This window comes from Rhipicephalus sanguineus, chromosome 2 (assembly GCF_013339695.2).
Source record: "Rhipicephalus sanguineus isolate Rsan-2018 chromosome 2, BIME_Rsan_1.4, whole genome shotgun sequence".
Lineage (NCBI taxonomy): Eukaryota > Metazoa > Arthropoda > Arachnida > Ixodida > Ixodidae > Rhipicephalus > Rhipicephalus sanguineus.
This window is the reverse complement of record NC_051177.1, coordinates 53436006-53447715: the sequence shown is the minus strand read 5'-3', so window position 1 is coordinate 53447715 and position 11710 is coordinate 53436006. Positions and strand designations below refer to the sequence as shown.

The window sequence follows — 11710 nt, the reverse complement described above, 5'->3', positions numbered from 1 at the left end:
TGCAACTACTAATTTAAAATCTAATTTAATTTAATTAAAGTAACCAGTTGATCACTTAACACCAGTATTGTGTTTGTGTTCTCCATAATACATTGAGCAGGGCTGTAACTAAGGGGGTGTTGAGGGGTACCACAATTTGCTAAAGTTAGCCGTTCTACACACAAACACCCCCCCCCCCCCCAAAAAAAAAAAAAAAAATCCTGGGTACGGTCGTGACATTGAGGGCCAATATTTGTGGTTTACAGTAAGTTATGCCTATTTTTGTAGCGTGGTAGCTCGTCATGTTTTTATTGTCATAAGCGCTTAAACGGATTTTTTAGTGAGTCGTATTTTTTTCTTTTTGGTTTTGACAAGTGGATTAATGAAAAAAAAAAAAAAAGAGGTTCGAGATCGAACTTTTGAACTTCGCGCCGAAATGCCAACTGCCATTGAGCATGACGTCGCAAATTTCAACATTTTCTCTCTCTTTTTCAACGGCCGGTTTCTGCCTATCAAAATATTTTGAGGCCTGAGCAAGGGTGAAAAAGTTAGACCAAGTTCTCTCTGTTCCACACCTTGATTTCAGCCAAATGGCCAAGGAGCATTTTACACAGTAAGAATTTTGTCCCCATCGAGAAAAAGTCCTCTTTTTTAGGAATTTATGGTTGGCCTCCGCTAACGAACCGATCAAAAGCGTTCAAAAATCCCGATTTCGGTTTCGGTTTCCTGTGCGTAGCGCCACCTGCTTCCTGCGGCAAGTGCATGGCGGCTTCCTGTTTACATTTTTGAACTCCGCATGCTTTCAACTTCCAAGCTTGACGCTGTTGTTCATGACATTGTGAAAAATATATGGATATATATGGGTGGTGATGATATTTAGCATCATCCGGAAAGTCAAGCATCTATATTTGGTCTACGACAATTTGCCTACTGGTCATCAAAGGTAAGCAAAACGCCACAGCATCCTGCACGGTCTTACGCGGCCCGCGTAGAAAGGCGAATATGTTTTGCTTTCACGGCTACCGCTGTCCTCGCATGTAGGAATGGCACGTGAGCTGCGCAAACACGGACCTGAGAGAACCAGACGACGCGTCGTCTTTACTGTTCTCGTTCGACGAATTTCCTCATTTCGCGATCGATTCATACGAACTAGCGCAGCTTCCTGTCGTTCGTTGTCTCTATGTTCACTTTTCGCTGGATTCTGATCGCATTCGTTCGTCCTCATCGTCAGTTGCACAGCGCATAGCATATTGCTTGGTTCGTGCAGGAAGAGCACAGCTTCTGGCTTAATGACCCGCCATCAGATGGGCCCGTGATAGCATTAACTGCCTAAAAATGGCGTTGACATGTGTTCTGCACCGCAAGAAGCCATTGAGAATCGTGACTGCAGAGACCTCTCGGCGTCCCACCGTCTGCTGTCGCTACTGTACTGGCGTCAACCATTGCTGTATTCTTCTCGGTGCACCCATGACAGAGACCAACTTCTGTTTGCTCAGCACAAGTGCGCAGTTACGACCATGCGGACAGCAGCTGTAGCCGGCGATCTCGAGCGGACATGAACGCGGTGGTTTGAAAAACACAGACGTACATTTAATTTGCTTTATTTTTACCGGTGCATAAATTAGCACGTACGCGTGCACAACTAAAAACCCCGCGAAATAGGGTGGCCTTTACTCATTTATTCACAGTGACACCACAATGGAAGCCAATCAGATTGTTTTCACGAATGAAATTGTCCGCCAAGCGAATATTTAGAGCCTTTAGACAACCTGTAATCACAAGGACCAGGCAAAAATGCATTTGTGCAGAACCGTCTATCTGTTCTATTATTTCTTTTATAAGTTATATAGAAAAATAGGGATTTTCTATGGTCTTGGAGATGTTAGCCTGGTTTATTGGCCTGGCACTGAAGGTACTGGGTGATTACCATGGTATATACATTGATCAACATATTCAAAAATGTGCAGTTATGTATACAACCTGTCATGATAGTCTAGTGGTCATGGTGCTCAACAGCGGACTCAGAGGTTGCAGGGTCAAATTGGCCGTGACGGCCACATTTTGATGAATGAAAAATGCGAGAGACCTGTGTACTTAGATTTAGGTGCACATTAAATAACACTATAATAATTGTTGGGGTTTTACGTCCCAAAACCACAATATGATTATAAGGGACGTCGTAATTAAGAGATCCAGAAATTTTGACCACCTGATGTTCTTTAACGTGCACCTAATCTAAGTACCCAGGCCTCTAGCATTTCGCCTTCATCGAAATGTGGCCGCCGCAACCAGGATTCCATCCTGCGACCCTCAGGTCCGCAGTCGAACACCATAACCACTAGGCTGCCGTGGCAGGACGTACGTTAAACACCAGATGATCAACATCTCCGGAGCCCTCATAATCACAGTCTGAGTCTTTATTTCAGACATGCATACAAAAAAATACATGACTGAGGAGGAGGGAAAAAAAGCCACACAGTCGCGGCTTGACGTTCGCTTTCCCCCGTAAACATCGGTACTGCGGTATGCATGAAAACAAAAATAGCACAGGCTAATGTTATTGCAGAAAAAACACGGTGCACAATAAAATGCGTAATACTACAAATACATTATATCTCCAGATATACTCAAATAAAGTTGCGTACACAAAATATAATTAAGGTGGTGGGTAAATGCACACATTAACGGAATAAGTTTCGAAGAGAGTTAAAGGAATGTTCGCGTATCGAGGTGTGAGAAAATCCAAACTTGTTAAGCAAAAAAGGCAGGGCTTGAAAGCCGTAGTTAGTACATGGGTGAGGCACAGACCAGTACCCGTGGTGCCTTGTAAGGTAGTAAAGAATGTTGGTGTGGAGGCTAGCGACTTCACATAAGAACAATATGCCGTGTTCAATCTGTGATTTGTAGAGCTGTAAAAGACGATGATGGTACTATTGCACTCAGTATGAGCTACATCATGCGAGCACGTGGCCAAATGCTCTGCAAGGTTGTACAGTGGCGCCGATTATGGCATATGTTCGAGTTATCAGGAGAGAGTTTGGCTGTCCCGGCGAGCGCGCATCCCCTCCACTTGCTTTCACCCTCGCCCTCGTTTTGCCCTGAGGTGATATCAGCTTCGAAAATGATAACTTCGAGGGTGAAAGCAAGCAAGGGTGGGGGCGATGCGTGCTCGCACGAGCAGCCAAACTCTCTCCCGATAACTCGAAAGTACGCTGTGATCGGCGCCGCTGTACAAGCTTGCAGAGCACTCGGCCGCGCAATAGTACATGTTGGTTAAAGGGGTACTGACACCTTTTTTCGAAGGCGAATTTACTCTGCTATACAAATCTCCTGTATGCATAGATGGTTCTGAGCAAGTGTGAAGCTCAGCAAATGCCGATAAGGTATTTTAATTTGATATTAAAGTTAATTTTTCCATGGCGCACCTACTGACATCGACATTAGCTTGACATCAGGCTACAGCACAAATTCCGGTGACTTCACGCAGCAGTCTGGCTAGTTGTGATGACGTTAGGTACCAAAACTTCCAAGATGGCCGCTTGTGCGTCACCAATGGAGCCACGGTGCGGAGCGACCGTGGAAACGTCACTATATATTGTGCAAGCATGTGACAAGAAGCTCATACTGTGTTGTGATGTCAGGGTACAGTACGAACTGAAACTAGCTTTTAAAAACATACTGTAATTACTTTTTCAGGGCGCACTCGCGCTTAGCACCACCTTTTCTAGGCTCTTGAGGGCTTGACCCTTCATTTGACGCCAAAAAAACGACAACTGAAAATATTCGTGTCAGTACCCCTTTAAGTGCATGATATGATAGGTGGTAAACAGTGGTTCAGAGTGCATTCTGTAAGGCACGTCAGCAATCGCTCTAAGCACATTTTTCTGCATTGAAATTAGTTTACTAATATTTGTTTTTGTTGAACTTCCCCATACCAATATGCAGTATTTTAACAGTGATTCAAACAGGGCTCGGTACAACGTAAGCTTTGCCTTTTTCTGGCAATAGATGCTGGAATTTTTTCAAAACGCCAACTACACGTGCAAGCTTACTTTGAAGATGTTCTGTGTGACTATCCCATAGCATGAATTCATTAAAGTAGACTCCAAGCATTCTGTGTTAGTAATTTCTATGGCATTCCCTCCTAAGGTAAGTGTGGCTCTGACAGAAATAGCTTGATTTTTTGCTCTGAAAAATGTTGCTTTAGTTTTATTGGAGTTAATAAGAAGGTAATTTTTAAAAGACCAAGTATGTAACTTATTTAGGATTCATTCACAAAACTTTATTAACAGTCCTGAAGCCCGGTCTTTTCAGACCGAGGCAGGCCGCGTCCACGTCGGCACCGTTAGGCCGAGCCTTAGGGCGCCATCGTGAACCCTCTGGACAGCCCGTAGTTGATCTTCATATGAACAGCTGGAGATCATCTTCTGCCAGTGAAGCCATTTTTCTTCGGGGTTGGCGAGAGTCGCGGGACAGCCCGCCAGCATGTGTCTGATTTCAATGATGCCACCGCATGCGTCACATTCTTTTCTAATTTCACTTTCAGGGTGAATTTTTTTTACAAAATACGGAGTGGGGTACGTCCCAGTTTGCAGTAAACGTAGCGTGACTGCCTGATATTGGCCCTATTTACTAAATCATCTGCATTTGAACCCGATAAAAATAAGCTCGTGTCCATCTGCGTACATAATATATTGGACACTAGTGTCTATTTCTATCAAATCATTAGTATAAATAATAAACAGCAAAGGACCAAGCAGGCTACCCTGAGGAACACCATGTTCTACTTTATTACAGGACAAGTGGTGGTTGTCGATAGGCACATACTGAGTACGATTACGCAATTACCTCGATATTAAATCCAAAGAAATACCTCGGACACCATAAGCTAGAAGTTTTAAAAAGAAGGATTTTATGATTAATTTTATCGAATGCTTTTGAAAAATCTATAAATATCCTTAAAGTAATTAGTTTCATTTCTATATTAGGAAGAATAAGTTCTTTTTGTTTGAGCAACGCAACTTCCATAGATGATCTTTCCCTGAACCCAAACTGTGTACTGGTTATTAGCCCATATTTTTCGAAAATTTTGAAATACACACATAAATAACTCGCTCTAATCCCTTGGAAAAAATTGGTAGAATGGATATGGGCCTATAATTACCGAGGATTTCTTTAGCACCTCCCTTATGGAGAATAATCGCTTTCACCTTTTTCATTTCTGATGGAAATGTACCAGTGCTGAGGGACAAGTTATAAATATCAGTTAGGAAAGGACAAATGACATCAAGGACATGTAACACAGGTCTCATTGTCAGACCAAAAGCGTCCGCGCATTTTCTGATTTTCATACGTCTGAAAGCGGCTAATGCTTCATCGCTATCACACTCGATAAGTGCCATGGTGTCCTGTGCTCGGTTTTTCATGTAATCGAGAGTGCTAGGGTCCTGCTCACTTTGAACAAGGGATGCAAAGTAGTCATTGAACTTGTCAGTTAGGTCTTTCCCAACATAGCTGATACTATCAATTGTAAAAGAAGCAGGTGAGCACGTTCGTTCAGATATTAGCAACATGTTTAATCTATTCCAGAGAATCTTTTGATCACTAATGCCTGAAAATAAGCGAATGTGATACCCTTTTTTAGATTTTCTTAATGTGCCATTCAAATTATTGCGAAATTTTTTAAAAGCTACGAAATCGGGGTGTTCGCAACTGTGTAAAAACTTCTGATATAAGTTGTTTTTCTTGGAAATCATTTTAAGGATGCGAGACGTCATCCAAGGCTTACGGGCCTTCTTTGGTTTTTTCGTAACCCTGTATGGGAATGCCTTGCTGTAAAACATTGTGAAGTGTTTTAAAAAAAAGTTAAATGCCTCATCTGCAGTCATGTGGCTGTACAGTGGCGTCCAATCAAAATTTAATATCATGCAACGAAATTCTTCTAATGAGCTGACATTAATATTTTGTGTCCGAAATAACGGGTCATGAGTAATTTTGTTAGAAACCAAAGAGACGTTGCTCAACAGAAACACGGGGAGGTGCTCTGTTAATAATCCCTGCAGAAACACATTCAGCAGATTCATTAGTGATTATCAAGTCAAGTGCAGTTGCAGACGACGAGGTAACACGGGTCGGTACAGTGATAACATTTCGGAGAAGATAAGACTCAGAAGCAACAACTGTGTGCGTCCTGGAGAATTCTCAAGAATATTAATATTCAGATCACCACCAAGGAAAATAGTATATTGGCACTGACATGCAAATTCAAAAACACTTTCAATATAAGCAAAGAAATCTTCAATGCGACCACACGGGGGCAAACAAAGAAAAGTATTTTTCCAGAAAGCACAGACAGAACTTCATAATCAGGTATAAGAGCGCATAAATGTTCAATCGTATCCAAATGCATGTGCTTTAGCAACAGCAAACATATACCTCCACCACGTTTACCAACGCGATGCAAAGAAAAAGAATCATAGTTTTCAAGAGCGAAAGAATCATTCTCTAACATCCAAGTTTTGGTCAACATTATTGCATTAAATATGAAACTGAATTCGCAAAGAAACATTTCTAAAAGATGTTCTTTACCGCGGATCGATTGAATGTTAATGTGCAGCACTGATAATGTAGATTTAGTAACAAGTTTGCCAATGTTATTAGGGGAAACATGCGGGGAATCCATCGTGGATTAGGTAGTGTACAAATGGAATTATAGCATTACACGGCTAGTCACGTCGTTACACGGCCAGTCGCGTCAAATCTTCTGCACGTTGGATAACATGAGCTCGTTCCCCGTCAGCTTTCCGCATATAAATTTTGCCATCGTGGTGCCATGCATATTTAAGGTCACTGCCATCTGCCCATTGCTTCGCAGACTGCAGCAAAATCCAGTTGTGTTGTGTCATGTTCTCGGTGATTGACACATCGCGGTTTTGGGGCTCAACACCCCAATTATTATTATACACTGGCGTTATTCTTAATGCTTCGTTGAGGCCTGTCGTCCTTAGGAACACCAGCAGCATTTTCGTATTGCATAGCACACGTGTGGTACTTTGCCACAGGCTAGGAATCGCCTCAGCTTGAAACCTGGCCGATGTTGCAAACACTGTGCTTCCTTAGATTCAGTTGCTCTAGCTGTAGCAGTGGCAATCATGAAGCATGTGTTTCAGATCTTCCCGAGAATCGCATGTAGATGTGAATCTCGGGAATACCTGAATGCGCATATCGTGCCTGCTTTATCCTAGTGGTGTATAAAAGCTACAAGATAGGTCTATGTTGTGCAGTGGTCCGTACTGGCTGTCTATGTCACCCTATAAAGATCACTGCAGATGCCAAGCAGATCGCTAAGTTGCCGCATTCTTTCAGAAAAGCATAGCAATTGTCTCTGCCATAGTGTCAAATGCTCCTCTGGCAGCAGAATCATTATTAAAGGGACACTAAAGTGAAACAGTGAATTGGTTTATTTATATTGATAAATTGTACTCTGAGGACTCTAATGTCGTTAATTTCACCATCATAGGTTGATTAAGAGAGGAGAAAATAAAGGTCAAAGTTTCGTTTTTAAATTTCGTTCCGAAATCTCCGCATCTGACGTCACGAATTTCAAATTGTATTTTTCATATTTTGGCGACATTGGCACAACGAAATTTCCTGAAACTTGGTATATTAAGTCTATGTCCCTCTTAGAGGACACTGTGCTTCATATTTACTGATTAGAAACCACGTAGGACCTAGTAGACGCCGCCAAAATCTATCAAGTCAAGCCGAATGGTACGGGAATTTCTAGGTGGCATCGCCATCTTCATTTGCTCTTTTCACATTTCCTTGTTTACAAAGCATCTTCTCGCGGGAAGCATGGTCATTTTGGAATTGTGAAAGAGTAATTTACTAATATGAGAAAAATTGTTTGTCTCTTTAGTATCCCCCTTGCATACTGCAACGAGCTGGGGACCACTGAAGTACAACGCTGTAGTGAAGATTTTTAGCATTATTGCCTAGGCACCTATGTTGAGGACTAGTTGTTCTTGTGTGCACGACAACTTCCTAGAGTGCAGTGCTGCTCATGAATCTGACAATATCACCCTAGATTTGGGTCTCGGATCTATTATACAAGTGTGCTGCACCATGTAATCACGTCTGTTCATCATGTGTCCTAATACATTAAATGTAGACCATGTCCCGCATTCATCAAGGCAGGCAATAAAAAAGCACTAAGGTTGGAGGTTTAGGTAAGGACTAATCATATTATTCATACAACATTAAAGGGGTACCCAAATGCCTTCCCCATGGCTACTGATGTGTAAAGGCTCATTCACACCTGCAACTAGCACCAGTCACGCAACAATTTGCAAATGGCGACCAAAAACGACTCTAGGTAATCAATGTTTACATCTGCGTGCGACTTATACCTATTGCCACACAGAATTCACGCATGCTTGCATTGCCATTGCCCATTAAAATAAGCTGACATTCTGTTCCTGCACATCTGATCGGCTCAGAAGTTTGCAACTGCACTGAAAAATTGAGCATCGAGCGACTGAGTCAAAGCAGACGCTTGGCGACCAAAGCAGCCATTTGTTTGCGACTAACTTGGTCGCACAACCGTTGTTAGTTGCACGTGTAAATGAGTGTTAACATAGCAGGCCATATTTTCACATTGCCGAATTGACCCATGTGCATTATCAATTTCTTTCTGGCAGTCCTTTTTACCTGGCTAACCACTGTCTCGGCATAACTTGACATGGTATGTGTCTCCATGCATCGGAACTTTCTTTAATATTGTTGCCAACTCCATGGAGAAATAGCCTTGTTTAAAACATTCAAGTTCATGAGCATCCGTGAATAGTGCTGTACGTTCTCAAATGTTGAAAAATGCTAGCGATTGTGCTGAATTGTGTGGCAAGTCCTGCATAAATATTTGACACATTTGCCCTGTAGATTATAATGAAATCGTTGTGTTCTCTGCTATTGCTGTGGTCTGGTGTGTGCTCTTGTAGCTGTGTAGGAATCGCGTGCGATGCAAGAATGGTGGAAACACGAGGTCGGCTAGTGATGGTACATGTTTGCACATAAGGTTCCTAAGTCACATCACATTCTCTCTTTTTTTTTTTTTTGGCCTGGAAATAAGTCTCCACAAGCCTATGTCAAGGCTGTCCGCAACTTCCCACTATTCAATGACTTAGTCAATGAATACATTCTTGGACCCAACCTCATAGCCTTCCAGTGTGGAGCTCCTTATACTATTCAGTGAGCATCTGCAGAACAATAATAGCCTATCTAATGAAATTAACTGGTCATCAGAAGCCTAGGCCACCTACTGATAATTGTCTATTTCACATGTAAAAAGAACAATTATTACATCCAGTCACAATTATCAATCGTTTCGCATCTACAGGTGTGACCTAAAGCCCCTCCATGCGCTTTCCGCCGGCTAGGTTATGTAGTGCCAACCCATCCTCCCCCTCTCCCTTTACATCGGTACCCCACCCAGCGGAAGCAAGTGCTGCCATTATGTTTCTGCTGCTTTTCCGGTTGGTGCACCCACCCCATGCCCGCCCATGCCCTCGCAACGCAGAAACACCGAGCAAAAACTCATTCGCCGGCACACAGTTCCGAGATGAACCACAAAACAACACTTGCGAAACTGAGAAGGAAATTGTATTTGCTTTCTCGCGTGTGCACGTTCGCGTGCAGAAACAAGATGGAAGGAAAAAGCAGAAAGAAGTGACTCAAGAACTTCCTTCCGGGAGCTCTGAAACCAGAAATGGGCGACGGCAACGAAACAATGGATAGTGCTATTTAAAAAAAAACGGCAGCAAACGCGATGGAGGGGCTTTAGTGTGACCTAGTTGGTTTGGTATCGTGCTTTCACTCCAAGATGGTACATTTGAAATGCAAGACAGCAATATTAAGCAATTGGGTATTGATTTATTTCTAGAAGCGATCGAAACAGTACCACACAAAAAACCATTTAAAAGCAACATTCCATGGAAAGCAACTTTCCAACTTGCTTAAAAAAAGATTTTAATGTGCTCACATGTTCGCAATCTCGACAAGAAGCTTCAGAAAGAAATTCCACGCACTTCCGAAGGCGCAGTGTCATGCTCCTGGTGTGACATATCTGTAATTACTGCTGACGCATGTATAACAGCCAAATCCAAATTCTACTCCTGGATACCGGCTATTTAGATATTAATTGCAATGTAGCTTTGGAGTACTTGGTGACATTAATGCACTGACTGGAAATTGTTAAGAGTAGGCTCGACCATACAATCAGTAGCAAACAACTGCATTTTTCTCAGTTCTGCTGTGGACTTGCCTTTTTTAGAAAGAAAATGCCACATATGATCCATGCCATGTGCAGTATGAGGGTTCTTGCTTTCATGTGATCACACACTTGAATAGATGGGCATTCCTTATACAGCTGAACCCCTTTATAATCATATTTAAAGAAAAGCGGCGCACAAAAAGACGGAGACAAAGAAGAGAACCATACACAGTCTCCGTCTTTTTGTGCGCCGCTTTTCTTTAAATATGAATATACACCAACTCGCCCAACTTTCTATTCTGTTACCCCTTTATAAGAAACACACACCTGGGAATAGTTGTTATTTCTCATATAAGGTGTCTCTTATAAGCAGGGTACAATGTTCTCATTTTCTGATCAACCCCTATTTTGATGTTGGGCACAGTGGTGTCTTTTACAAAGGGGTTGAAGTGTAATCGCCAGAACTGCAATATGATCATCATGTGCATCGTATTTGGGAACTCCGAATTAATTTTGACAACATGGTATCACATGGACCACATGGTTCGTCAACGTGCACCTAAATCGAAGTGCACGGGTGTTGTTGCAACCTCAAGCTTAGCAGCATGACACCTTATCTTCCAAGCTACCAAGGGGCATGACATAATTGAGTGACACTTGTTGGTGGGCTAGTCATTTTGTACTGCTTAAACAAACCACAATACAATCATGATTTAGTGAATAAAAAAGGAATTGGGAGGGGGACAAGCAATGAGAGTGCTTCTCTAGCTTGTTCTCCTCCGAACTCTTTCTTTTTTTAAGTGCTAAGTCACCATAGTATTACGGTCTGCTTAGACAGTGATGATTGACTAACATGTAAACGCACACATAAACAGTAGAGGAATGAGCAATGATGATCGAGTAAAATGAGGAGACTGTTGAATGCAGGCTGCTGGAAAAATTGGTTTCACTTGTGGATCTGATGATGGTCCTCATTTCTGTGGCTGGCGTATGAAGAGTAAGGTTGTGTACTGTTCTATCTACCACAGCTGAACAAGCTTGCACCAGAGCGCGTGTATGGTCATTTTACATAAAAGTGTTTGTTCACCTTTCCAGCTTGCAGATATTGAACAGCTGATGGTGCGACAAGAATCCCAGTATCTTCCTTGCTGTACATTTTGAAACAATTCTTGAACATACAATTTCCGTCGTGAAGTGGTACATCCTTTGGACATCCTACTGTGTTGCTCCTGAAATGCCAATAAAGATTACAATGGAGAAAATATGCTTTTTTTTTTATTTGAAGACATCATTCAAAGTGCATGTCCAGGCTCTAAAATTCATATTGACCGAGCATACTTACTGAACCAAGGTGCCCAAGACTAATTAAGAACTTACAATTTAAAGCCATAATCAGAATAAGCATTCTAAAAAACTTGGAGGATGCTTGAGTTATGCCTTCAAGAGAACGCGATAGCGTAACCG

General features: G+C 42.1%; 1 long non-coding RNA gene across 2 annotated transcripts; it reads left to right on the top strand.

Moving 5' to 3' along the window:
- The first annotated feature begins 714 nt into the window (after positions 1–714).
- LOC119382955 (uncharacterized) lies at positions 715–11451 on the top strand. Of its 2 annotated transcripts, XR_005181586.2 has the most exons (4): positions 715–922; positions 3988–4128; positions 8679–8722; positions 11342–11451. It is a non-coding gene; the product is annotated as an uncharacterized LOC119382955 (long non-coding RNA). The 2 variants fall into 2 exon arrangements; XR_005181587.2 differs by lacking the exon at positions 8679–8722 and having other exon boundaries at positions 717–922.
- The last annotated feature ends 259 nt before the right edge of the window (positions 11452–11710 follow it).